General features: G+C 43.7%; 1 long non-coding RNA gene and 1 other non-coding gene across 2 annotated transcripts in view; one reads left to right on the top strand and one right to left on the bottom strand.

The window, feature by feature from the left end:
- The first annotated feature begins 6,741 nt into the window (after window positions 1-6,741).
- On the top strand, window positions 6,742-6,865 carry LOC112307048 (small nucleolar RNA SNORA61). The gene has a single exon (XR_002975014.1). It is a non-coding gene; the product is annotated as a small nucleolar RNA SNORA61 (small nucleolar RNA).
- LOC123480022 (uncharacterized) overlaps window positions 6,744-25,995 on the bottom strand; it is a 34,329-nt gene continuing 15,077 nt past the window's right edge. Inside the window, exons 2-3 of the long non-coding RNA XR_006655876.2 lie at window positions 24,370-24,424; window positions 6,744-6,831 (exon numbers count right to left, since the gene is read on the bottom strand). This is a non-coding gene — a long non-coding RNA (uncharacterized lncRNA). The remainder of the gene's footprint in view (window positions 6,832-24,369; window positions 24,425-25,995) is intronic.

Raw genomic sequence — 25,995 nt, 5'->3', positions numbered from 1 at the left:
ATGTTATTTATGTCACAATAATATTACATAACAAACACCAAAGCTCAGGGTCGCACACCAGTGAATATTTTTGTTCATGAGTCTAAGGGCAGTTCATTCTGCCGATCTTGGAGACGCCCACATGTGCCTGGACTCGTGTCCACCATGGGTTGGGCAGACAGACCTGTGACCTTGACTGGGCTCTCATGCCTGTTTAAGGGTTGGCTGACTAATACAGATTAGAAGCATCCAGGATCTCCTCAGCTCAGCTGACAGATGAAATACAGCACACCAATTTCAACTAGAATTTCAGAAATGACAAAAATTTTAGTGTGTCAAAATATACATAATATATAAAATATTTTATATAATTTATATTTTAATTTTATGAGTAATTTTAAAACATACATAACATCTAACATATACAATAATTTTTATTATCAATCCCAAGTGTTTGCCAAACCTGGCAACCCTACCTATGCGTCTGCCCCATCCCTCCAGCAGGTGAGGCCTGGCACATTCTCACGGCAGCAAACTAGAGAGACAGCAGCAGGAACACGGCCGTCTGGGTCAGAACATGCGTGTCACCGCATGCTAGCAGCCAAAGCAAGTCAGGAGCCCAGCCCAGATTCAAGGACTGTAAAGTCACATTGAGAAAAACGTGGATACAGGGAAGGTGAGAAATTAGGGCCATTCCGACAATCTACCGCAATCCCCAATACTGAAATTACCACCCAAAAATGTCAGCACAAGGCCCGACAAGGAAATGTACTCTGTTCTCACTTGCGCATTCAACTCAAATGCAGAGGAGGAACAGCTTGGCGCAGTGTTGAGAGCAAGTGCAGGGGAGGAGGCCTGGGTTCTAGTCTGACTTGGCGATTCGTTCCCTTTGTTTTCTTAGGCCGACCACTTCTTCTCTGGGGCTCAGTTTCCTCATCTATGAAATGGTAAATTTGCACTCTCGGGGCCTTGCAGCTCTAAGATTTGATATTCTTGAATATTTTAACTCCAGCAACTTGCCTTTTTCCATCATCTCCCCACAGCAAACTCGTCTGGCCTAATCGACTTTATGACTGTATTAGCAATGCTCTAACTTAAAACCACCCATTATAGCCCTCATTGACTGCTCCTGTATTCAAAGTAAATTCAATCACCAATGCATATCCGATAAGAAAAATGGAAATGTCCAGGCCAAGGGGACATCAGCTTCTGGCAAGGAACAAGCCTCTTGAATAAATAAATCTGCTTTGCCCAATATTTCCCCCTCTTGATTTGAAGAGAGACAGTAACCCTTTTTCTGTCATTGAATTAATTTGCTAGAAGTGGCTGTAATTTCTATATAAATCCTGAGATTGTTTCTAATTTACATGTTATATATGAATGTTTATGCATGTGATACTGGCCTAATGTTCTCCAGGGATCCTCCTGGAAACTGTATGAATCATGTAAACAAAATTAGACTGAAATAAAAAGAATGTATGATATTTTCTTCACTACTACTAATTTTTTTCTAAGTTTGGTTTTCCCCATAATGGTCTTCCTGCTGACTTTAATTATATTTATGGCACAATTATCTTGTGCTGGGCACAGCCTCCTGTACCCACTGCTCATTTGGCGTCTGTCTGGTTGGGGGGGGTGCCCTGCAGACAGAGAGGTGGTGTGGCTCATTTGCTGTTTGTTCTCTTTGGGGCTGGTAAGGAAGGAGGGGCACAGAAGGTATTATGGTGGCATCTATGTGGCTTTTTCTCCCTGCCCTGTCCCACCTCCCTTGTTTTTTATGAGGATGAATGCAGATCATGAACAAAACTGAAACGAGGTTTGGGAACCCCCTCTTTCTGTGGTATCCCCGGAGTGCTGTTTGAAGACCATTACTGCTGTTAATTAATGATTTGCCAGCTGTCTGCACTAATTTTATAGTGTTTATGTATGCACATGCATTGTACTTTAGTCTGTTTTCGCAGACTAAACCAAACACAGCAAATGTGAAATCTGCATGAAAGTCTCTGGTCTCTGCTTTGGACAAGAGGCCTGCTTAAGTTGAGATGATTCTAAGGTGCAGAATCACAGGGCGGCTATGCCTGCCTCGCTGGTTCGCGGGGATATGGCCTTCTGAATCTCTGGTTTCTGGGGAGGTCACTCCAGGACCAGTGTCACAAAGGGAGCAGACAGCCGAGCCTCTCCTCTCCCGAGTTGATATCATCAGCTCAATAGTCTGGATGGAAATGTCATAGCTCTTTTCAGAAAACAAAACTGTCCCAGGTTTCTCCCATTTTTGTCAGAAGTAGGTTTCAATATCTCCCTGGGACCCCCCTCTGTGTCCTAATCTCATTTCTTGAGATAGTAAATACTGTATTTGTGATTGTTTGGGTCTAATTACCAGGGGCTGATCCTAGAGACCGTAGTACTCGGGAATGAGAGAAGTTTGCATTGGCTCACCTCCAAAGTCCCTTGAACCCTGGGATTGAGCAATGTAGAGTGTTTTGTCAAGAGTAGCTTATCTCTTTCTAGGTTAACCTACTTCACACCATTCCCTTCCCCCAAAACCAAGGAAGAGTATAACCTGCCTATGATCAAGTAGGACACAGTATAGTGGCTTGATTTTTGCTTAACAGTTCAGCAACAAGAACACACAAAAACCCTGAGTTCTCTCTGTGAGGTGTAGTGGAAGAGAGAACGGAAATGTGACTCAGTCCTTAGGAGGAAGACAGAGGCTGCCAGTGTTTATTAAGCACGTACTAGGAGCCAGGCCCTGTGCTCTGTTTTGGTTCATCTTCACAGCTCTGCACATTTGATCATTTTTGCAGATGATGCATCTAGACTCAAAGGAATTAGGTTATCTCTCAGGGAGAAGAAACACAATTGAAGAGAACTTATCATTGTTAAGTCCCCCTCCAGGCTGTCCCTGCTGGAACTGCAGCAGAGGCTGAGGAGAGAGACAGATAAGTAAAAACTGGCGGAGGGAGTCAGGGGAGCATATGAGAATGAACAGAAGATGTTCTCAAGGCCAGTGAGGGTGTCAGCCTGTTGGAAGGCCCAGGTTGGGCTGGGAGCAAGCTAGTGGGCTCAAGAGTCCACACTCCAAACTGTATTTAAAACTGGAAGTTAAGCACATGCCTAGCAAATGTCTCAGTTGTTCAAAGGGGTCAGAGAAGGAAGCCCTGTGACCCACAGGGACATGTAGTCACATAGGCCCTTCTACCTCTTGGGCAGAGGGCCTTGATCTAACCAGAGTCCCTCCTAGACACATTGGGACAATTACATTCAGCATGTAAATGTATACGTAAACACCACTACACCCCCAAAACAATTAGTAAAGTGAGTGCTCACGGTGTGACTATAAAAGCTGGACAACTTAGTATTCTGCACGCATGACAGGAAGCATATTAATGAGGCCATGAAATATTATCTGACATCACATCATTACCTTTTGAAGGTTTTCCTTATTTCTGGGTTTCTTTAGCACATTGCAATTCATTCTGATATGTTTATGTTCTATTCCAATACCCTGCACATACTATTCTATTTATTCATCTATCTTTATGACCATGAAGATTTTGGTAAAGGCGGGAAAGAAGCAAAGTAATTTGGGGGAAATTGTAAGGCAGAAATGCCTTTTTAAAAGTTTTCCTATTCAATATTGAATCAATTCGAGAAGAATTCAATTTACAAGGTCAAAACTAGGTCACATATCCTGACTTCCTTACACCCACAGCTTAATAATCTAAAAATAAAAATCAATTCTTGTCTGAGAGTTGTGAAGAGCTCATAATTGCTTTAGACTGAAGTTCGGAATGACGGTGCCTTCCCCGCCTTCCATTTCTAGGAGATGAGACTATCATTTTTCAAGTCCAAGGCACTGTCAGTATTAGATTGCATAGTAACCAAGTCGAAAAACCTCTGTTTAAGATTAAATAATTCTCATCATTATACTCTTTAGGCAGAAATGAGGTCCCTTCTTTAATGCTGCCTATAAAAATGGCAGAGAAGTAATACAAACCAATTGTGGGTTAGAAATGTTTTCCCTTAAAAAACAAATTGGTTTACAGTCGTTTTTCTTACTGCTGTCATGGTAGTATTTTGAATCAAGAACTTGCTTTGATTTTTATAGAAAACTGGTTGCCCCCTTTCCAGCTACTGAATTTTTCTTTCTCTTTAATCTCAAGATCAGATGGGTTTGGGCCTTCATTATGGCACACACTTGAGCTGTGAGCCTGGCTGGGCTGAATTTCTGATTTGTTTGCTTTATTAGATTTTAGGTGGTTAAATAAAACCTTGGACTCCTAGAATGCTAATGCATTTTTCATCACAGCTACACACCCATTTGCCTATGTGGGTATTTGTAACAGGGACAGCTCTCCATTTTTATTAGCACCTTCTCATAGAAGTATTGAGCCTTCCAACCAGTTTTTAAAAACCAATTCCCAGAGTTTTCATGAAATTTTAAAGTACCTATCAAGAGTCCTTTAACTGTAAAGATCAGCCTTAAGATGGAAATGGAGGAGTCCATTAAAATCTCATTATAGGAAGAGAAATTCTCTGCCACTTTTTCTGATTTCTACCGCACAGGAATGTGTCTGCTCTCCCTCCCCTGGCAATATCTATACGGCCCCCTATAAAACCCCAGGGCTGGTGTGGGAGGTATCAGCGGAGACCTGGGCCCACCGTCGGCTTCCTCAGCCTTGGTCACGGGTATGTACATGCTGTGGTCTGTGGGTCCCCATCTTTGCCCCCCCAACCCCAACCCTGCTTCCCCCACTATCCATCTACCCCACCCTGCCAAAAAGAGCTCCACTGCCTTGGAGAAACGGAACATTCATCCTGAGTCTCCCAAACCCTATTTTTAATCAAAATTTAGACATTTCCACAACCCGATTTCTTTTAGACCAAGCCAACTTTCTTTTAAGCCCAGTCTGTTCTGTGAGGCCAGCTAATTAGCCTGCCTGTACCAGAAGTACTCACTTTTTATTACCTTTAGAAAACAAAGCCAGGTTTGAGGAAGTGTTGGATGTAAGCTGTCTCCAAAACCTCAGGAAGGGAACCCCCACCTCCCCAAACCCCTCCTCCTCCCCAGTAAGATTTGTGGTCTGGTTAGAAGGACCATTTAGATGATGAAAGGAACCAGTGGACAGCCCCTGATTTATAACCAGTGTGATTTTTTTTAATATCCACCAAATTAATATTTTTATGTCTGTTCCCCCATCAAGTTGCTTCGGTTTGAATTTCAACGAGGGGAGCCTGCCAAGATCACGTAGTAAAATACAAACTGGGCCGTAAATCCCAGCAGGGGTGGGAGAACGTCAGACAGATTGCTAACACCTTAAAAAACAAAACAAAACATTGAAACAAAAAAAGGCAGGAATTTGCTTTAAAGTACAGAGGGCCCAGAAGGGACTGGGAGAGACACAAGCACTCTGCAAGTAGGAGGCTGGTTTGCCTTCCCCGGACCCCTCCTCCCTGGACTCCAACCTGTGGAAGGCCTTGCTGGCAGGTAAATCAGCAAGCTGGGCTTTTCACCCAAAGCCCGTGATGTCTGGGTCGTGCGTTAAGAGATAAGGCACAGATACTCTCAAATGGGCACCTTCCACAAGCCGAGTCTTTCTGCATCCCTCCCTGTCGAGTGACCACTTACACAGCTCATCAAACTCTCCTTTCATTAGGTGCCAGGCCAAGGGAAATAGGAGCAGCTGGCAAGACGGGGTTTGAAGCTGTAAGAAGAAAGCCATGTGTTTCCTTCCTACGACTAGAATCATTTCCCTACGAGGAATAAAGGGCTTTTACAAACTCTCTGGATGGATATGTCTTGCAGGGAAACAAGTTGATCACTCTCCCCCCACCCCACCCCCCACCTCCCAGTGGGTACCAGCGGGAGAAACAGAAGCCCTTATTTGCTTGGTTTTATAACAGGTTTACTATATGTGAGCATATATGGAAAAGTAAACACCCTTATAACCTAGCTTATTAATACACTGATTTGGATAAACCACCGGTCAAATCACATCAGCGGAAACATAACCGGAGCGCACAGGAGAGGCCTGATAGAACTCACTGATAGCCTATAAAACAGACGCTAGTCCTGACTGTCAGCACGGGCATTACGCCGGCGTTTCACTAATCCTCCTCCGTGGACAGCACTAAATCCTGCAGCAACCGTGTCTTTTTCTCTCTGCCGCCCGCCTGTCTGTGGGCCTTAGGACACACGCCCGGATCGCGGGAGCCAGAGGACCTCTCTCAGCAGCTGTAACGAGTGCCATCTCCAGCGACACAGCTTTAGCAGGAACTTTCATAGAAACTCATTTCAGACCAAATTGCCCTTTCTCATGACACTTTGCCAAAAAACCCTTTGGACCTCTGTTTGACGCACTCTGCGCTCACAGCCAAAGTCATCGCTGAGCGTTCTCGGAAGCCTCTGAACAAGGCAAAGGCGCAGCTCCCGAGGGAGCCGACAGGATGGGGAAAGAGACCCAACGCTGGACGGAGACGCAGGCAGAACCCAGAATCTGGTTCTATGTTTCCTTCAAGGATATAAAGATTTTCAATTTCTCAGTTATGGGCATTTAATTATAACCATAGAAGGAGATTTCATATATGTGTATATACTTGATAAATATATAAAAATATATTTAAAAATTAAATCGTATTTCGATAAAATACACAATTATATATTTATGTACAGATGTATAATTATAGATTTATATACGAATATATAACAATATATTTAAATATATAAATATATTTTCAAAAATATATATATTTCAAAATACAGACCTCCAGTTCCCTTTCCCATCGGATCTGAACACCGGTCTTGGTGGCCGAAAAAGGAGGAAAAGCAATACTGAAGCTAGCCTCACAGCTCTGCGGAAAGTAAATAAATCAATATAAAAAATATATATGAATTTATGTAAATATGGTTTTTATTTAGTCTTTTAGCCGAATAGCCTAACACTTTAGCAAAAGCACACAAAACCCCACAAGGGAGGCACAAGTTTCACACAAACCCAAAGTAGGTAGAACAAATTTTTTTTCTTAAAAAATAAATTGTGAACACAATGACTGAAATTTCAAGAAGGTTTCCAAAGTTAGATAATGATACTGGGGCAGCGCTGGTTTCCTGGGTGCAGTAGCTGCCCTGGGGTGATGATGTAAATGGACTCAGGAAATGCATGCTGAGGGAGACGCTGAGGGTGTCAGGGACAGAGGGGCAGCCCGAACACCACTCCCGCCCACACCATTAGGAAAAACGGGTCGCGCACACCTGCACGCACACACTGACAAAGCGACCACAGTGGGATACCGATATCTGAGGAATCTGAATAAAGGGTCTACAGGAACTCTTGGTACTATTTTTGCAACCTTAATATGGATCTGTAATTACTTCAAAATTAAAGGTTAAAGAAAGTCTATTTAGGCCCTCAGAGATACTGTTTTTTCTTTTTAAATTTTCTTTTTTAAATTTTTATTTATTTTTAAATTGAGGTGTAAATGACATATATTATTTTCAGGTGCACAGCACAATAATTCAATATTGGTGTGTATCGTGAAACAATCACCACAGTCAATCTAGTTAACATCCCCACCATACATAGTTACAAAACTTTTTGTTCCTGTGACGAGAACTTTGAAGCTCTGCTCTTAGCGACTTTCAGATACGCCATACAGTATTAACTACAGTCGCCATGCTGTGCATTTCATCCCCAGGACTTACTTATTTTACAGCCGGAGGTTTGTGCCTTTGACCCCTTCATCTATTTTGCCAGCCCCCCACCCTAGCCCACACACAGCCTCCATCGTCTCTTATTTAAAATAAAAACCCATGCGCTGGCTGGTGCGGCTCCGTGGGTTGAGCGCCAGCCTGCCTGGTCAGGGTGCATGCCTGGGGTGCAGGCCAGTTCCCCAGTTGGGGACACGCGGGAGGAGCTTCTCTCCCACATCAGTGTTTCTCTCCCTCTCTTTCTCCCTCCCTTCCCCTCTCTCTAAAAAACAAATTAAATCTTTTAAAAATAAAATGAAAACCTAATAGAGTTTATTTGTAAGCTTTTTATTTGCTTCCCCACATCAACCTAAAAAGGGGCTTGATGTAAGTTCTTACTATTTTGGATATCATTTAGAACCCTTAATCTTTTTAATTTTAATTTTCAATTACAGTTTACTTTCTGTATTATTTTGTATTAGTTTCAGGAGTACAGCTTAGTGGTTACACAATCATATACTTTACGGAGTGTCCCCCCAATAGTTCCAGTTGCTACCAGTTAAGCAAATGTCCAAGAAAGAAGAAATATTGTGGAAGCAGAAGACTTGAATTCTCTAGGCTTATGGAGTTTCAGACGTTGGGACAGTTCCTTCTGTGGCCCTCGGTTTCCTCATCTTTAAAATGGGCATAAAAGCTGGACTATGGTGGGATCAGTGGAGGATTTTTGTCTTGTGGTGTCTAGTCTCAGCTCTACCACTCCTCCCAACCTGGGGTCTTCTTGTCTGGAGCAACGGGATGGCACCCATGCCATGTGGTAGGGGTCACAGTCGACCCCACATTCTCTGAGTGTCAGTGAAAGCCCACTGCGAAAGGCCGTGATTGCCAAGGCTCTGCTTAGGCGCCTGGGAACTTTCCTCACGCCCTGCCCCCCAAGACAAGCCTTTCCCTGTATTTTTTTTCTTTGGTAATGGAAACATCCCAAACACACTGCTTCCTGCTCTAATCAAATCCCATTTGGGCTGAAGGGCTGCTGACATGTATCAGCCCAAACCTGCTTTTCAGAGATTTCCACTCACTTTGAGCTAAACATGTGGGTCCCAGCCCTGCACTGAAATGAAGATTGTGCTTTCTTCTTTTTCTTTTTGACCAGAAACACCATTGTGCTGCCACTGGAAACTGATGCATCTGAGTCCAAAGTGTCTGTTCCCTACACCCTCTCACATGGTCCAGGCTCAACACAGCACCCACGTACGCACGTGCACATACACACATGTGTGTATTCTCAACCCATAAAAGTCAACCACACCACTGAGTGTCTAAAGCCCACCACTCAGCAGACACTCTCTCCTCCCTGCAACTTTCGGGATGTAGACAACATCCTGTCGTGGAGCATGTGTGTAGCTTGAACCAGAGATAAATTGAGACGCTAATCCTGATGCACAACAGCATCCACAGTCACCGGGAAGAGCATCTCAGCAGACGACGCACATATAAATCACGTTTATTTTCATAGCACATTTAAATAACATTTTGGCCCTGGGGATTTTTCACCGAGTAATGAAGCATCACCCAATGAGACTCTGCAACGTTGCTCGGATCTGTAATGCCCCTCACAGCGGAGGAATAAACCTGTGATTTATATGGATGTCATCACGGTGGTGTAGGGGGCTTCCTTTCCTTTGCACAAGACACTGCTTTGCATTGGATTAGAGATGAGATTTATCTGCAAAATAAACAAAGAACTGGCCCCCCGTCTCCTCCCCTGATCACGGGAGGGGAGACATCAGACACACATGCACTCCCTCAGCAGCACACACTTGCTGCCACACGCACACAGCACCGCGCTGCACAGACAGGTTTATTATGAGACAGGAGAGAGGACAGTCTTGATAAAAGATGATGATTGGTCTGTTGATGAATATTTGTGTTATCAACAGTCCCTTGCAGGAGGCGTCTGGTGTGTGGGCTTCAGCTGTCCCTCTGCAGTGATGCCCTGCCCCTGTCGATGTGGGTGCCGGACACCCAACACACGCGGAGGGAAAACAAATTCCTCCACGCACTGCAAGGTGGGAGTGCAATCCCAGTTTGCCTGCCATTTTCTAGCTTCTTGTTTTGAGGGAAAATATGGCCTCACTCTGACACAATTTGCCTTCGGATGATCAGCTGGGTGGGTGCCCCTGGTCCCTCAGGACGAACTGCAAATTGTTCTGCTGAAACCAACATGAGTTCTTACTCTGTCTTTCCCTCCCTCCCTCTTCTTTCTTTTTCTTCCTTTCTTTCCTTAGTAGCCATTTATAAGACTCCATATATGTCTTCACTGGAGGCTACTACCAACCTTGCGAATTGTAATTTGCTTCGGGCAGCCAGAGAAATATGTAAACTACATTTCAGCGGAGCATAACCACACGTAAAAACGCAATTTATCATACACAAATTTGGATATGCTAGAGTTCATTCTGCAACTGCCAAATATTTCAAATCCATCCAGAAACCCTGAGTTATGAGTGATAACTCACATTGTTATGGGGCTTTACAGTTAGCAAAATATGTCCACCTATTATGTATATTATCAATTGGTCTTCACACAAACTTGTGTGACAGGGAGGGCAGGAGGCAGCGCACAGTCTTAGCTGTACCCTTGTGCTTGGAGGAATCACTGTGGCTTCAAGGACCAGAAGGTACTCTCCATTTTCCCCTCAGGTTCATGTGTTTCAGAATCACTAGAGAAACCGAAAGCAGAAGGTCTCATACTTTAATACAGAAAACCATTCCTTGACTAGCCAAGAGTGGATAACGGATGGCTAGCGGCATCCTTGAAGGCAGGGATACCAAACAGCCAGTTTCATTTGAATCAACCTGGCGTCAAGGTCAGGACCTCTAGATGCTACCTAGATATTTCTAAATGAGGTTTATTTCCCAGAAAAACACATTCTCCTGTTTACTGATGTATATTCCATTTCCAAGCCAAAGGGTGAACTTTTCCTTTGCTCACATCTGACTTTTGTGGAATGAAGAGCAACTATAATATTACTTTGTGCACAAGTCTCTAATGCCCAAGGTGAGCATACGTACATTTTCATGTACTTGGTCAAGGTTGCAAGTCTGGACTAAAGAAAGGCCAACTGCAATGTCCCTTCCTCCCTCTGCAGAATCACGTCAAAGAAGGTCCCGAGCAATCACACGTGCCTGGATGTAAAGACACTCTTCACTTCTTGTCATTTTAATTTCTCAGAATTGTTCAGAAGTGGCACCGTGGCTATCCAGCTAGCAAAGGGAAATTTATAGTGATTGCCCCAAATCCACACGAAAAAGAAAAGGCAATTAGGAAAAGCAGCATTGCCCAGCAAGACTAATTCACGAGTGCTGGAGAGAGGCCGCTGGACCCGAGAAGTAGGGTGACCACCCAGGGTAGTTTGCCTGGGGCAGTTCTGGCTTATGTTATTGTTCTGGTTAAATTACTAAGAGCCTCTCTTTCATTTCACACTTGTCCCAGTTTAGATGCTAAATTATACAGTCACCCTACCTAAGAGCTGTAGGAAAATCCAGTTGAAATAGGTCATATTTTTTAAGGGCGTGAAAACAACCTGAAAATGAAACTGGAGGAGTGGAAAAAAAAAGAAAAAGAATCCGTCCAGTCAGTTCAATGGTTCAGCCATAGAACCCTTGATGAGATTGTATCTGTTCTGCTCATGTAATTCTAATTATGAACCAATAATGTGGAAGAGAACTAATTTCATTATAACCACTAGTCTGCAATAAAGCAAATGCACAAAATAATTTGTTGAGTCACAAGGCCCAGATATAGATTCACTCAAGTTCTCGCGCGGGCGGCAGAGAAAGGCCCACCACTTCACATCTCCTCTCCTGCGGGTGTGGGTGGCAGGTGGGAGGGAGCTCGTCTGCCTGGAGGGGGCTCGGGGAATTGCAAGCAGATGGGAATGCCATCCTAATCAGATTCAGGGCACTGTGAAAGCCAGGCCCATGGGATTAGCTGGCAATGGACACACACGCCTTCCTGTCTGGGCTGCATGTGACCCACAGGCCCCTAGAAGTGGACAAACCCTGGCTTCGGCAGAAGGCACGGTGGCCTTTTTCAGTTATGAACGTTTGGTCTCCCTCTTACTCCTGCTGCACTTGATGTCCCACTGAAGCATAGGTTTTTTACTTCATCCCCCTCGTAACTACCTCGGTGTGAAATGCCAAACTAGCATTCCCCCAGTCACGAGGTCAGAGAATCCACACACACCATCTCTGCCTGGCCAGCTCCATGTTGTCCTCCAAAAGGCCCCAAACATCCAGAAAGCCTTCTCTGACTATCCCCCTCCTTCAGGTGCCCCGACCCCAGGGTCTCCCCACAATAAGCACTCAGAAAGTTGAAAGCTGCTCATCACAGGTTCCATATCCTGCTGGTCACCTTTCTGCCACAGCGCTTCAAACCCAGTGGCAACGGTTTGCTTCTCTGTCTCCCCTTCGAAAGCCTTAACTCCTTGAGGTCAGTGACAGTGCCCTTCCCTGCACCCCCTGCCTTAGCCCGCTGTCCTGCACACAGACGTTCGGTCCTCCTTTGTGAAATGAATGTGTGGGCAGGCTGAGACCTAGCTGAAAATACAAATAGACAGTATAATAATCGGTATAGTATATTTTTAAGCACTTTGATTCTCTCTCTCTCTCCATATATATGTTAGGGCTAAAATATGTAACATTATTTACCATATTTTGCCATCATTATTTAACCATTTTTAAGTGTATAGTTCAGTGTAAGCGTATTCACGTTGCTATGGAACAGGTCTCTGGAACCTTTCATCTCGCAGAACTGAACGGCATGGAATATTTAAGCGCTTTGTAAGCGTTATCGCATCTAAATCTCACAGAACTGGAGGTACTAGGGATAATTATCAGTCCCATTTTGAGAAGAGAAGTTAAGCAACCAGCTTAAGGTCACACAGCTAGTGGTTGGTAGAGCTAGGTGTGAAATTGCTCACACATCTTCATTAAATTCTGCTTAGCAGTTTTACGTTAAGTGAAAGTTTCACAAAATTGCGGATTTATGGAAATTGCATGGTTTTGTTTCACCTTCTGCCAGATCTTTATGTTTTAAAAGTAGTCTTAAAAAATTTTACTGAGAACAATATGAAAAAAGAAATCCATGCCTCTTTATGAAGTTCCTTATCAGGATCTAAGAGAAATGAGGCAGATTTACTGTAAGAACAGGTGCTGTAGATGAGTCATAGAATTTCAGCAAAGAAAGGGACTTGACAGGTAACTGAACCCGGCCCCATCACTTTACAGGTGTGAGAACTCAGGTTCAAAGTCTCGGGAGAAGTTAAGAAAATGTCAAGTTCAGAGCACAACACTCTTACCACTCTGATGTGAGAAGATGTTTTTGCTTGATTGTTTATCATTGTTTCTTTCTGGCAGTTCTAGCATCATTTTAAATTAAATGTGCTTTAGTCTGTTTCCATTTGGGGTCTCTGCTCCCAGTCCCAGGCAGGGGCCCTGCTCTAACCAGCATGGTGCTGAGCTCTTTTCCCACCTACCCCCCACCCCCGGCCATCAGTGGTCCTCACCCTACGGCCCCTTTTTGTAATAAATCTTCCATAACACCTTCCTTTTCTCCCCAGAAATGAAATTCATGCATAACCTACTTAAACACATAACTTCAACACCACCGACAGCAAATCAACATAATGCCCTATCAGTAATTTGTGATAAAATATACATCACAAAATATATTAAATATATAAAGCAAATGTTCTAGTAAGTGTTCCAGGGGACATGGTGCCACCGCCAGCACTTGCCTCTGTGTGTGGAACCCCCACGGATGCTGCCACTGGAAGCGTGGACCCACAGAGACATGCTATGTAGGTGACGCAAATGCCACAGGCAGCGTTTGTCCCATACAGCAGAGAAACCCTTAGTAAGGTTCTGAGCACAGCCAAGTGCCATCTTCTCTCCATTTCTGTGGTGATAAATTCAGGGTGCCAAAGACAAAACATTTTAAACCTTTCTGTTTAAATATAAAACTAGGCTCAGACGACTATAAACAGGTTTTTGGCCTATGCATGACTGTCTGGTGGGGCATCCGACAGTTGCGCAGGGGGTGGGACAGCCCTTTGCATGTGGGACCTCCAGCAGCACCACCTCTGTTCAGTGGGATGTTTTCTTCTGGGGACCTCTCCCCGTTTATCCCTCCTGCCTACCGCACACCCTTGCTAGCAAGCTGCTTGCTTGGTCTGTGCTGGTGCCTGTTCCTGTAATGCCCTTGACCTTCTTCCCCACCTGACTAATCTCTGTCTTCCAAGGTCATGCCCTCCAGGGAACCACCCCCTGATTCCTCCATCCTCAGAGGCTCGCCCTGCATGCTCCCTCTCTAGCCCAGCATCCACCCGCAGATTGGGAATGGCTGGTGTTTCCAGTGTGTCTCGCTCCTGGGCCTGGGGCTCCTGAAGGTCAGAGACCCCACTGTGCCCCAGCCAAGAACACTCCCTGGCACACCAAGCCACACAGAAACATCTGCAAACTGAATTAAACTGACTTTCATCATCACAGAGAGGGGGGGAGAAGAAAAGACACCCCCCTTTATTTATTTTTATCGCATTTCACAATTTTGGCTGCAGCTTTTAGAGTTAAGCTAGATTCATTAGTAAATAAGTAACAACCTTAAACTCTTGAGAAGAACCTTTCACCATTTTCACTTGCCAAATATGTGTAATTTAACTAGTTTCCTATTCCTAGAAATGTAAATATCTCATTGGAACGAATTGCAACAACACTTTTTTAATGACAAAATACTGTCTTTTACAGCATTTTAATTTTGTCCACAATCTTCATTCTCAAATTTTATAGACTAGCTCTGTGTGTCTTTTATTGAAATGAATAGGTCTCAAAAATAAAAGTAAAAAATGGCTCAATTATTACACATGATAATTAATCTCTGAAATTAAAAACTGTCCTCTGTCCAACTGATTTACAAAGAACCTCTTAATGGGGAAAAGAAACTGCTTAATAATCTGCCCTCTGAAAAATAAAAAAGAAAAGCTAATAATTTTTTGGAGATGAAAACTTTTTTTCTAGATAACATGTGGCTGCCCTGGCTGGTGTGGCTCAGTGGACTGAGTGCCGACCTGCAAACCAGAGGGCCTCCAGTTCGATTCCTAGGCAGGGCACATGCCTGGGTTGCGGGCCAGGTCGCTGGTTGGGGGTACGCAAGATGCAACCACACACTGATGTTTCTCTCCCTCTTTTTCTCCCTCCCTTCCCCTCTCTCTAGCAATAAATAAAATCTTTAAAAGTATATTTTTAAAAAGATAACATGTAGCTTCAGTTTTTAAATCTGGCACCAGAGTTAATGCACTCATTATTTGGACACTGTGGTGGAAGCCCACTTGAAACAGGGCTGAAAGAAAGGGTTTTCAATTCCCTCTGCGCTCTCTCGGGGTGAGCCTGGCCCCCGCTGTCCGAGACTCATAAATAAATCAGGACCATGCTGATAACGAGGCCTGGGCCCAATTTCAGGCTCTGGCAATTCCAAGCAAAGGGCACCAGGGGGCACTACAGGCCCACGTTTGTGATTTCAGGCGCCATTTTACCCTTGGATTTTGGAAAATCATTTCTTGAAAAAACTGTTAACCTTCTGAGCCCCGGTCATGGTTTTATTTATTGCTTTCAATATGCTATTACCACTCATCTTAACTGGCCAGGCATGGAAGGTTATTTGAAAGGAAATGCCCTCAAAAGGGAGACATAATCAGGCTTCCCCTTCCTGTTACCCCCCAGTAATGTCCCTGGGGGGCTGTGTAGGGGGCTGGAGGGGGGTGGGGCTCTTTTATTGTTAGCTTTACAATTAAAGAAACCATTCAGGAAATCCTTAACTAATATAATATACGGGATTTCCCCCTCAAAAAAAAAATCTTGATGTCTGGGGCAAGAGGGTCTTTTCCATCATTGTTATCTCTGTAACTGTCTTTGTTCATTTATTTAGTCAATATCAGCAAATACTTACTGAGGCCCTTAATGTGCCAGGCCCTGGGTATGCCATGAGACTTCACCGCCGTGGGAAGGACGCTCTTTTCTCTCCTGTGAGCCACATACAGTCTTAAGGCTCAAAATCCACACATAAAAGGGGACCCTTCTGTTTAGATTATTTCTCTTCCCACTGCTCTCCAGAACGATATATTTTCTTCCACAGAAAACAGTAAAAATCACTGCTTTCTAGAGGTAACAGCCTCAGACTGAGCACAAAGGCTTAAAACTCTCTTGCTCGGACTGCATGCCAAGTGACTGAATTTTTATTAATCAAATACAATAAACACTTGTGGGGTTTGGGGGTTTTATTTTTTCCTTTCAAAATCCCATGTTGATTGGAATTTAGCCAGAGATGGAGGGACACACCACCGCTCTTGGCATCTAATGGAGCACGTTTCTGGGCCCAGCCGGGCCATGCTTGGCAGTGCTGGTACCCAGGGTGGCTCAGACTGGGGGGCAGGAGGTCGGTCTGTTTCCTCCTCCTCCTCACCCACCCACGAGGTGAGACCAGAGTGGACACGGGCATTTTACACCCATTGTCTTTTTAAATGCTCACAGTGACCCCCTCGAAGCTATCTCCACTTCTCAGCTGAGCAAACTGAGGCTGGAAGAGGTTAATTCTTTGCCTGAGGTCATGCAACCAGTATCCAAACTCAAGTCCATCCACCTGAAAAAATCATGTGCCCTCTGCTACTGAAGACAGGGGTGCACAAAAGGAGGTTGCCAATAATAATAAATAATACGATAATTAATAAATAATAATACAAGAATAAACTCTGTTTTGTGTACTCACAACTGTAAGCCTACTTTTGCCCACCCTGTCAGCCTCCCAAAGACTGAAATTGGCACAGCTGGGTGCTGGCCCAAACCCACCCATCTTCCTCCTGGGCACGGAGCTGGACTATGTTTCCCAGCCTGCCTTGCAGCAAGGTGGGGCCTTTGAGTAGCTTTCTGCCAGTGGAACCTGAGTAGAAGTGAGACCCGACTGCCACACTCTTCCACTTCCCCTCCCTTCCTGTCTCAGTCCAACAACTACCTTTGAGGCCTTGGGGGATAGAGGAGCCCAGAACAAAAGATGTTTGTGTCCCCGAGTCACTGCATAGAAGGTTCCCACCAAACACTGACATTTTATGCTTCTGCGGACAAGATAGAACTTCAGTGTTAAGCCCCTGTGATTTGGGGTCGTTCGGTAAACAGTTAGCCTTCGATAAAATAATACACAAGGAAAGATCACGTTATCCATGAATGGTTCTGTTCACCCACCCAGGGGCCCTGGGGCCTTGCTCTAATTCTGTGGTAGTGAACTTGCTACAATCTTCCTGGCTTAAAGAAGAACATTGAATAATGACCTTGAAGGTTTTTCCCTGATCTGAAAAAGTCCCTTAATTCTGTGACGCTCCTCCCCCCACTATACTCATCCTTACATGTAGGAGCGAAGTTGCCCGGACCAGGAAGGACCTGGCCCAGACTTTACCCGCCCGGTTTTCCTTTCCACAGAACACTTTCCCTCCACTCTGCTGGGCAGCTACAGACAGATACACCCCTCTCAACCGTGGCAGCAACGTGAGACGTAAGATGCACCATCAGGAGGACGGTGTCCTTGACTGGCTCTGCCCTGGCATGTCGTAACCTCCCCTGTCCACTCCTGCCTCCTCCATGGTCTGCGTAGGAATATAAGCATCTGCCACCAACAGGAGGGCTGACTGTAGACCAAGATCGTAAAAACTGTCGGGATCAGAAGAATTAATATAATAGAAGGAATTCTGCCCTTTGAAAGCACTGATTCTTCAAATGATGTCACTTTGACATCTATAAAACATTATACTTAAGATATTATGACTATCTTGAGTGGTTCAGGTGATATCATTTCCTGTCATTGAATAAGATATGCTCAAAATGAAAATGATGTCACTACAGAGAAAGGCACAACTGAGAATTTTAATGGCACAGACTCCTGGCCAAATCAGGGGAAAGAAGTGGGTTATTTGCAGCAAAGGTGTGGAAGTTAGTTGCGCCCTCTTCTGGCCCACCCTGGCATTTCCAGAGAAAAGATGGGAATGCTCACCGTTGACCCAGGTCACTGCCTACCTGGTGTCCTGGGTTCCGCACCTGAGCATCCAAGTATCCACCCCTCCAGAAACTTCCCGAGGGAAGGGGACTTGGCGTTTTCAGTTCCGTGGCTTCGCTGCATCCACGGCAGAGGTTTGTTGCATGGATACTCCTGGGATCTCTAGCAAAACCAGCGAGGGCTGAGAGCTGGGATTTTTAGAGTTGTGACAAATTGGGGGTAAAAATCCAGGGCTCAGCTGTACCTGCTGGCAGAATGTGGCCGTCTGGATGTGTTTGAAAAGAAAAGGAACGAGTAAGGGCATAATACATGCTCTTAATATTAAATATCAAAATAAATTTTATTATTTTGGCGAGTGCTGTTTGGGGGCTGACCGCTGATGTTCTCCTTCCCCTCTGGTCGGTAAGAGATTAACTACTCCTTGTCTGATCTCAGGAGGAGGAACTGGGGTGGGGGCCTGACCTGGGCTTGGCCATTCAGAACCCTTCCTCCTCCCTCACAGCCCTTAGCCAAATGAAATCCACCCCTGGGAACTTTCTGGTGAACTATGGCCCTTCTGTTTCCACCCTTCAAAGTTGTTTCTCTGCCCTTTGTAAACCGAAGAATCCTCAGTGCTGAGACCATCGACAGGACCTGCGCTAGAGACTGTTCTAAAAGCATCAGCATCTGACTCAACCCAAGTTATAAGTTACCATAATTACCCAGGGGAAAAGCCAAGGTTAATGATGAAACAAATTAATTCATACTTAAAATATATAAATGTGATCCATAACTACTACAAGATGAAATAAAGTTAATTAAAGTAATTTTCAAAGTATTCACAGAACCATAGTTCCAAGGAGTGTAGGAACATTATCAGCACATTTGAATCATTAAAGGATTTCAACAGTTTAGAGAGCCATGGATGGAACACATATTTACAAAGGTCAAAATAAATAAATAAACTAGCTTTATTTTGTGTGTATGGGCCTATTTTGTTTTTACCCACTGTGACATTATTATATGTAAGATTTAAACTGCTTCGATATTATTTGTGGATTTCTATTTATGAAAGAGGTTATCTCGCTTATAGAAAAAATAATTAAGTTTAACCATTCACAAGTGGACAGTTATTTGTAGGTACTTAAACATGAAGGGCTATGCAAGCCTGGCGATTTGTCACTTTTAGTGCTTATTTGCCTGCCTAGGAGAGCACAGTTGAGTATAAAATGGCTATGTCTCTGTAGTACTCCCACTACTTTTATTGATGATAAGATGATCCAGCTTCCATTTTTAATTTTAAGAAATGCAAGATTATCCTGGAGTAAATTAAACTAATCACACAGCACAAGTAAATTAATGTCAGTTCATTACCTAATAGCAAAAATAATATTAACCTAAAGAATCTAAATCCACTTCTGACACAAATTCAATTTTTATAATGTTGCGCTGTTGGCCTTTTCTGGATTATATGTGGTGGTTTCCAGCATTAGCTTCTCTGCTAATTGGGAACGGTGGGAGGAAGGACACAGCAGTCCAGCGGTGCTGAAGAAGGTTGCTTCCAGAATCGATGCAGCTGTGTTACAGTTTGGACACCCCTTCACTAAAACACCACTGGGTATTTTACATGGCGAGCCTGCTGTGAAGTCCTCCAAATGAAAGGTCTCAGGGCTTTTGCTCTCGTGGTGTTAAGTGGATTTTTGCCAAAGCAGCCCAGCAGCTCTCGTTGGGAGAATTCAGGATTTTGGGCCCTTGTGCCCGCTGCCCCCCACCCCTGTCCACCCTGGGAGACTCCAAAGGTGCTGTCTTCTGCAGCATTCCAAGGCGTGGTGCCTATGTTTCCCCCAAATGGGGCTCCACGTGGGTCACACAGACCAGAGGAAAAGACCCCAAACTCACAAAATGTCTCCTCGGCCTAAAGAGCTTTAGAAGTTGGGAAATTCATGTTGCAACCTTGAGAAAGGCAAAGTAAATAGAGAGCATGCCAGCTATTTGTTTTCCTGTTGATGAATTCTCCAAGTTTGGACTGGAAGCCTTCCAAGGACTGAAGTTGCCTCCAAAAGCAACGTGTTAACCCTGAAGGCTTCAGTTCCTCTCCTCACTGGTTCTGTACTTCTTTCTTTCTCTCCCACCTAGAAAGTTCCAAATTATCGCTGCGCTTTTGCTTGCTGTGTGGGTTCTTCTTTATAACACAAAACATTGAAAAATGGGGCCAAAGACAGCAAAGGAAGATGCCAAAAGACTACCTGGTGGAGGAACTTTTTAAAAAAATCCTCGTCGGAGGACACTTTCTAATTACTTTTTAGAAAGAGAGGAAGAGAGAAAGAGGAAAACATCAATGCGAAGGGAAGCATTGATTGGTTGCCTCCCTTGTGCTCCTGAACCGGGATAGGGGATCGGATCACGCCCAGAACAGGGATCGATGCTCCAACCAACTGAGCCACAGCGGGCCAGAGCTGGTGAAGGAACTTGTAAGAACTTCTCATAGAGTGCCTTCCTGGAGCCCAGCTCCTCCACGGTTAGTGAAACTTGCTTAGATCACGGAAGTGAGTCACCTATTTAGAGCCAAAGTTTTCTAGCTTTAAACATTCGTCACACATTCTATTGCATTGTGTTTTTCATGTTATAGCATAAATTCTTATTCATCTCCTTGGAAACATAACAAGTTAGCATTACATTTACTTCTTTTTTCTGAACATGAGACAGTTTATAAACAAGTCTAGGTAAAATGATGATTTGAAATCACTTAATCACTCTTTTTAGTGTTTACTCTAACCAACTATTTATACCATTTAAAAATTTTTAAATATACTTTTTCCCTATTTATAAAGTCACTTAATTCTCTTTATAGGAAACATGGGAAACAAGTACAAAATTGTATTTTTAAAAGATTTTATTTATTTATTTTTAGAGAGAAGGGAGGGGAGGGAGAAAGAGAGGGAGAGAAACATCGATGTGTGGTTGCCTCTTGTGTGCTCCCAGCTGCGGACCTGGCCCACAACCCAGGCATGTGCCCTGACTGGGAATCGAACCAGCAACCTTTCAGTCTACAGGCTGTCATTCAATCCACTGAGCCACACCAGCTAGGGCTAAAATTTTAAAACTATTATTTGTAATCTCATTACCCACAGTTAAGCATTGTTAACATTTTGGTATATTTCTTTTTCTTTTTTGCTAACTAAACTAAATGGATGCTGATTTTTTCATTTGATCTTATATCATACATATCTTTTCAATATTTGTTATTAGTAATCTTCAAAAACAAGAATTTTTAAATAACTACAATAATATTCTATCATTGGAATGTACCATAATGTTCTTAATTAATCTGCTGTTGTTGGATATTTTTCTAGTAAACATATTTCTATGTAAACATTTGTCTACATCTCTCATTAATTACTCAGAGTAGATTCCTAGAAGTAGAATCACTGGGTCAAAGTATAGGAACAGTGTTAAGATTCTTAATAGATTTTTCCACACTGCTTTTTCCAAAGGATGCTTGTCAATTTACGAACCCACCAGCAGTGCCTAAGATGCCCAATACCCACACGGAGGATCACTTTTCCATCTTGGCCAGTACAGTAGATACTTCCATTGTTGATATAAGTGGTGTAGCCCAGCAGTGGGGAGAGCAGAAGACTGGGAGTCAGGGAACCGGGGCTTGAACTTGGACCCTGCCATGGCTCAGCTCTGCGACTTTGTGGAAAACCCTTAGCAGAAAGAATGAGAATTTGAAACAGTATTGACTGCTCCAATGAGATGATGAAAGTGTGAAAATTCTTTGTAAGTGTAATGTGTAAAAAGTTTTCTTATTACTGCAAGTGTCTACCCCTTGCTACTAGTACCCAAGAAAAATTAGGGATCGGGTATCCAAATTATTACCAATAAATGAAATGTTATGAAAATAGTGGTTAAGATGTCCTTTCAAAAAATAAGAGGTGATTTTTCTTATTAGCATATTTTCTTACTAGCATATTTTTATTAGTGATTTTCTTATTAGCACATTTTCTCACATCTCTTTCTGAACTCACACACGCTCAGCAGTGCCTGAAACCCCAAATGAGCTTAACTATAGTGTATGGAATAAAGTTGGATATTGTCTTGAATTATGCAGAGTACACCAATAGTTAACACTTCCATGAAAGGTGGATTTGGGTGTAATTGGGATTTAGATGGAGGTGGCATAAACTCAAGAAATCTTTCCATTTCGTCTGCTACAACCTGATACAAAGCTTTCCCTCCGATTAGGCCGCTCCATTCCGGTCATTTAAACACGCGATCCTCCGTCCATACTTTTTCCCTCTTCTCCTCATTGATCTGTAGCTGTATTTCCTTTAAGCTTTGCCCAGGATTACTTTCTCCTGAAGTCTTTCCCAGCTACCCAAAGTAGAAAGAGCAGAAAACCCTCTTCTCCCAGTATTATCACCATGAACCCCACAGGCCAGCTCTGGATCACCCACTGCTTTGAAAGGTCCTTTCTTCATTTCTAATGCAAAAATATTTCCTCCCCAACTACGCTGTAAACTAGGGCAGAAAGATTCTTCCTTTCCATTTGCAGCTCCGTGCACTCTGGGCCCTAAATTCGCTTGCCCCTGAGGTTGATAGAGAGAAAGTTTCACCAGAAACTCCCACCGGGGAGACTTCCCCCAGACTTCGATCCTCAGCCGCATTTCTTCTGGGGACTGTTTTCCCTCATTAATTGTGCTGACAAGATGAGAACAGCTCACAAGCCAGCGGCAAAGGCTAATAGGGGCAGTTTTGTTCTTTCCTCATTTTTTTCCCTCAGCCTCCACCCTCCTTGCTAAATATAATCTCCTCCCTGATTAAATGTCACTTTTTAAAAAAACAAAACCAAAGACGAGTCTGTTTTGGTTTAAGCATATGATTCCCAAAGAAATACTAGTGTTCTGAGGACATCAATGTCCTATTCACATTGTGGAGAGGCGAAACTTGACTACATTTTAGTGTCAATTCTAGATTTGTTCCAATTTCCAGAGGACTTAGGGAGCGCATGCGTGATCGCAAGAAACAGAAGCCTACCCACATTTTTCATGTCAAAGACGGAGCAGAGGTGAAGGGGAGCTTTGCGAGCCTTTCCAGCACATGGAGCTTGGGAGCTGTGACTTGTGAAAGGGAATGCTGGTTTTAAAAGCAGACCTTTCTATGACAGAGAAGGACGTTCTATGCAGGACTAAGAGATTGCTATGATAACAGGTAAAATTCTTTGCTTCTCATCAGGCAACTGGGAGGGTTCAGAGAACCTTTCTAGTTGCTGAGAGCCCCCCTTTGTAGTGGGAGAAGCTTGCTGGTGCCGTGTCGGCTCTAAGGGAGTGTACAGATCGCAGCCATGTATGTCTACCACTGGGGCATCAGGTCCTGGGCACCAGCCCAGGACAGCTTTCCTCAGACTTTACAGCACAATTACAAAAAGACCATTTGGCAGCTATCCTGAGAAGAAGTTCTGAGAAAGAGCTCAGCAACCCAGCCAAATATAATTGCCTCCTAAAATTAGGTCAAAGTTGTCAGCATTAGTTGAAGACCTAGAGGCTCAAGGCTGAGCAATCAATCTATAAACAGATTCCTTATCGGCCTTCTTCTGAAACCAGTCCACGGATCCGTCCACTCCACTGGCGACAGTGTCTTAAGACAATACAGTAGGAGAGGAAGCTGAAATCTCAGTGTGCCCTCACTACCACCAAAGCAAATCATTCCACAGTCCAGAACGTTCAGCTGCTCATGCCTTTCCACCCGATTTCCCATTTCCTTTTTATTTTAGTGCCCTTTTAATTTTAGAATCATCTCAACCTTTTTTATATACAATTCCTGAAACAAAGATGCTAGATAAGGCTGTGAACGACAGCTCCCAACACCAGGCTTTCCATGGTCTGGGGAGTGCTACAGCTTTGCCCTGGCTCCCAGACCCAGTCCTACGTCCTTCAAATCTGTCCTCCAGTCTTCTCAGGGTCTGCAATCACAGGCCAGAGGAAGATGAGCCCATCACCGACATCGCTGACACCGAACGGAAGATGAGGTAGCAGTCTACCGAGACTTAGTTCCGGTCATGAAATGAATACTGCTTCTGACCGTGACCCTTGCGGTAGACCAGTCCCAGGGGTTGCACTAACAGGACACACCCTCCTTAAGCCGTAGACCTTGCTTCCCAGGTACCACAGGTGCTGAACCCGAGAAAATGAAAAGGAAGTACAGCAGTCTCCCCTTGTCTATCAGAAATTCTCTTTCTGCTGCAATCAAACAAGATGAAATGTGTGAAAGGACTTTGAAAATGATAAAGTGTAAGGGAGGCCGTAAAAGTATATTACAAGAGGCATCATGTCAGCTGTTGCAAATGAGTTGAATAAATGGTATCCCTAACATTCTGAATCCAAAGTTTAAAGGAGGCAATTAAAATAAAACCAAAATCAGTCTATGGAAGTGGCAGCAGCGCTCTCCAAATGGTCACATGCTCACCGGCATTTCCAGCCTCTGCTGCAGTTAGTCCGGGGCCCAAAGACCATATATGAGCAGAAGGGCTGACGGACTGTGTATCACTTTGGTTCAGAGTCCTCAGCAACAGAAATGCGTCCCCCACACTTGCCTCCCTCCTTCTTCAATGACCTTGGAAACCACTTACCGAGATGGAGGGGGCCTGGAACCCTGAGTCACCGGATGGAGGAGTGCCTTCCAACCTGAAATGCAAAACTTAGCATGAGTGCTAAGTCACAGAGATTCCAGTGTTTATTTAATGTCTTAGCACACATAATAAAGACTATCTTTGAAACTACACTGACTTTTTAAATGTTATCGGGAACTTAGTGCGAGTGCTCTTACGAGATACGAAGAACAGTGGTGTAGTTCTTGGACTGGTCTACACCATTGACAATCTAGGTATGAAGGAAGACAGATTGATCCCAAGTCAGCAAACGCCTTATCCAGTGAACAGAATTCTAACCTAATGGTTCTGTGGATTAAATAAAACAGCTGAGTTCAGCACTCAGAAGCCCCATTCTGATCTAGCCATTTATTCTAAGACCCTAAGTAATTTAATCTCTTCTCTCTGCTTTGGTTTTAAGATATAGAGAAGGACCTGTCTCAGAGGGTGTTGCTGAGCAATAAAAATAACTGTAAAGCACTTTTCCAGCACAAAGTGCTGCATAAATGCTTAATGATTTCCTTTAATGATATCATAGACAGGGAGGGGCATTGTACTTTAAGGTGAAATATTTTCATTTGAGTTATAGCATGTAATACTCTAGATGTCAGGCCTGATGGATGGCTGAAATAAGGATCTTTTGTTTTTCTGGAGCCTGGATAATTTAATCATTTCTCCTTCACATCCAAAAATTACAGCGAATTAAACACACACAGGACTCAGATCTCACAGAGATCTGTATGAAGAGGGGAGCCTTTGTCCGATGCCATGAATGATACCGTTTTAAGGCCATCAGTTTTGTCCATGAATTCTGCTCTGAACAAAAGCACTCAGGAAAAGTTGAGCTTTTTTTTTTTTTTTAACTCCTCCTCCCTTTTAAAAACAAAACCAAAAACAATTTACTTAGATTGATGAAGCCATAGCCTCACGTTATACTGAGCCCAGGTTAGAGTCTCAAGGGGCAGGCATTTACTTCCTGATGAAGGTGGCCATGTGTTCTCTGGAGCAGAAAAGAGCATTCGGTCAAATACACCCATCCATGATGGAGAGGCCACATTCTTGTCTGCAATTATTATGGGTCAAGAGTAAAGGGTGAGAAGGGAAAAGGCAGGGACAATTTATTGCTTACAAAAGTATAGTTAGAGAATCCTTATATTATTTTCCATATATGTCATAAAATAAATGAGTTTGAGAAAATCTACTCTCCAGATCCATTTGCAAATGTCTTAAACCGTGTTTACATGGATGCTCCCACCTCTGAGTTATTAGAATTCTCAAATGCCAGGTGTGCCCCTCCCCTCCCCACGCAACCTCTCATGACAGCTACCACGTACTGAATGTTCACTTTACGTAGCTTTTGCACCGCGCAGTGAGCTTGACTTCATAGATTCCACACCATAGTCCTGTGGGTACCCCGTTTTACAGAAGAGGAAATGATGCTCAGCAAAGTTAAATGACTGACCCCCAAGTCATACAGCTGCTAAGGAGCAGACAGATCCTGGATTCGAACTCAGTCTAGCTGCTCCCACAGAGGGAATTTGGACTTTAGAAAGAGGTGGGGAAGATTGCAATTCTGAACAGGATCCAGAGCAGGCCTCGTGGAGAATA

This window comes from Desmodus rotundus, chromosome 6 (assembly GCF_022682495.2).
Source record: "Desmodus rotundus isolate HL8 chromosome 6, HLdesRot8A.1, whole genome shotgun sequence".
Classification (NCBI taxonomy): Eukaryota; Metazoa; Chordata; class Mammalia; order Chiroptera; family Phyllostomidae; genus Desmodus; species Desmodus rotundus.
Note: the sequence above shows the minus strand (reverse complement) of the source record. Positions and strands in the feature narration are given on the sequence as shown.